The sequence below is a fragment of the Hibiscus syriacus genome, unplaced genomic scaffold (genome assembly GCF_006381635.1).
Source record: "Hibiscus syriacus cultivar Baekdansim isolate YM2019G1 unplaced genomic scaffold, ASM638163v2 tig00008483_pilon, whole genome shotgun sequence".
In the NCBI taxonomy this organism is placed as follows: Eukaryota; Viridiplantae; Streptophyta; class Magnoliopsida; order Malvales; family Malvaceae; genus Hibiscus; species Hibiscus syriacus.
Window position 1 is genome coordinate 749,316 of NW_024062165.1, and position 2,858 is coordinate 752,173.

Consider the following 2,858-nt stretch of genomic DNA (forward strand, 5'->3'; position numbering starts at 1 on the left):
AGGTAGGTGTATGGTTCTGGGAAACCTACACATTATGCACTGTTCGGTTTGAGGGATTAATATAGTTTTTTAATAAAAATTTGTTTTAAATTTCTACTGTTTAAAAATAAAAGATCTATATCTTTTCACTGATTTTACAGGAACACACTAGATAACCATTTCTGATCTCCTGAACTCAGTCATCCGAAATATTTCTCTGAACTGAAACCTCACTGTATGTTACAACTTGAAATATCAGTAGGACTCCACTCAACATAAAGATCTTTAGATGTCTGAACCGATAAGGAAATATATGTTTATCTGTATCTACACGTTCTTCAGCATCATCTGGAAGTTCTGTATTACTGAGCTTTCCAAAGCGCACTCTGTTACACATGAGTAAACGAATTATTCTAGCGTTGCTTGCAGAGTATGGTACATCTGTTTAGGGGGCATGTAAATTGTATTTTGTTTTATATCTGAGTTTGAAAACCTATTTTATTTATGAGCATTGATAAATCATTTTATGAGTTTACATGTTTTAATAAAGGTTTAAAATTTTATTAGATTTTTATAGTGGGTGGCTCCGGTGGCCCTAATGTGACACCACAGTTCGGATTGAGTTAACCGTATCAGTCTGAAGGGGTTACAAAATGACCCTATTTGATTCTTTTGCGTCCATGAAAAAGAAGATACATTTGTTTCGCTCCTCTTTCTATAATATAAGAAAGTTATAAATTTAACTTTTAGTGAACCAATGCTTGGTAATGACTTGCTCACCACATTTTCCAATGGCTTTTTCGAAACATTCCAAGATATCGTCGGTCTTCCCCATTGTCAGACCTCCAATAAATTTCCTCATTCTCTAATACCTCAATGAAAAAAAACCTTACTCTTTCTAAAATTTTGTAAAATATTTCTTAAATTTTACACTATTTTCCAAATGACCAAGACCACATCAATTACGATCAATACTAATGATATCTCATGAACATAGCGTAAAAAAGATATTCTTAAATTGTACAATGAATTTTGAGTTTTACAATTCTACAAGTATAGTCAAGAAATAATCTTGGCCTTACTTATTTTTGTATTATTTAGTATAAATAATAATTTCTAATGATTTTGATTTTACATGTAAAGTGTATGAACTCACATATTATTGTAACAAATTTTAACCATGCATAAATATGATTGATACTTCCATTATAAAATGTTAGAAAAAAGTAGTAAACATTTCGATGAAATTATGTTGAAAAATCTAATGCAGTAAATAAATAGTTGTTATTAGTTTAATGATCATTTACTTTCCACATGAAAGTTCTTTTTTTTTTAATTTATATATACATATGCAAGTGTTTTTTTATTAAATAGTTTTAAAACATTTATGTTTAAATGTTTTAGTCGTTAAGGTTTTTAGTAAACATTAAAAGATGCTTGAATTTTACAAGTTAACGTACAAAATATATTATTTAAATAGGGCTCATACATGTAATCCATCTATATTTTGTATATGAAATACTTGAGAATATATATACCTTCAACGTCTAATATATACTACTTATGGAGTTTTTAGCTCCCGTAAGACAAACTTCCATAAAATAGACCTCGTGACGTTTACTTTCTTCAAACTCAGGGGTTCTTGTATAATGTTAGATCATTTATGATGTTGAGGATTAGGTCCACCTAAAATTTGCCTCTTCGAAACCAAAGGATTCCCTATGTTTCTTTTTATGCTAGCTTTAATAGCTTCTCTTCCATCCATTCCAAATGCACGTATGTCATGACTTTTATTATTTATGTCAATTGTTGGTGTAACAGCCGATTCTATAGTCAATCCTATTGAATTTTGAGGAAAAAGCTAAAATTATTAAGCAGAGATCGTACTTTCGCTTCATTTTCAATCACTTGGCAAGATATTGAAAATGGATGAAATGAACGTACTGCAAAATCGAACCCACGAACATAACATATAAGGAAAACAAAAAGAAAAGTTTGAAACTAACCATTCGAATGTTGAAATAAGATTTGACAATGTCCTTATCAAGGGTTGATGGATATATTTATAAACTTGGATATCGTAGCGATATTTCTCTTTTTTTCTAATCATTCAAAGCTTGTTCAAACAAATACAATATGGTTCGATTTTTATGATAACCCTTTTACATCAAAATTTTTTAATCGGTTATATTTAACAAAAACTTAAGAATTCACATATTTATTTCAAAATCCGATATAAATGATTTTATATTTATATAAATTTATTATATGTTAGGTGGTTGAATTGTTTAGAATACAATATATTTCCATCCATATCATATTATATTATTGTTTTTGCTTTGACATTATTTTATAGATTTTTAATCATGTCAATAGTTCTTATGCTATTTATATAAGATTATTCATAAAATCTTAAAATACAAGTTGAATTATTTTGAAATGTAAACATAACCAAGTTTAGGAAAGGTTTGAATTTGAACCATACTTCATGCACTATAAGTCTATTAATAAATGAATCTATTTGAATCTTTTGCGTCCTTGAAAAAGAAGATACATTTGTTCCGATCTGCTTTCTATAATATAAGAAAGCTATAAATTCAACTTTGAGTGAACCCATGCTTGGTAATGACTTTCTCCCCAACTTTATGAGGGGAATGCCATTAAATTGTGACATTTTCATGCTCTATGTATGTCCGAAATATGGAGAACTACATACTACAACTCTTCAAGATGATTCTAACTAATCACTCCCTTTAATATTCAGTTTATGTGATCCACTTGGTCCAATCATTGTTAAGGCTATGATAGATTCTATATCTTGCAATTAAACTACTATATTTAGATTTCCAATGGCTTTCGAGAAACTTTCCATGATATCG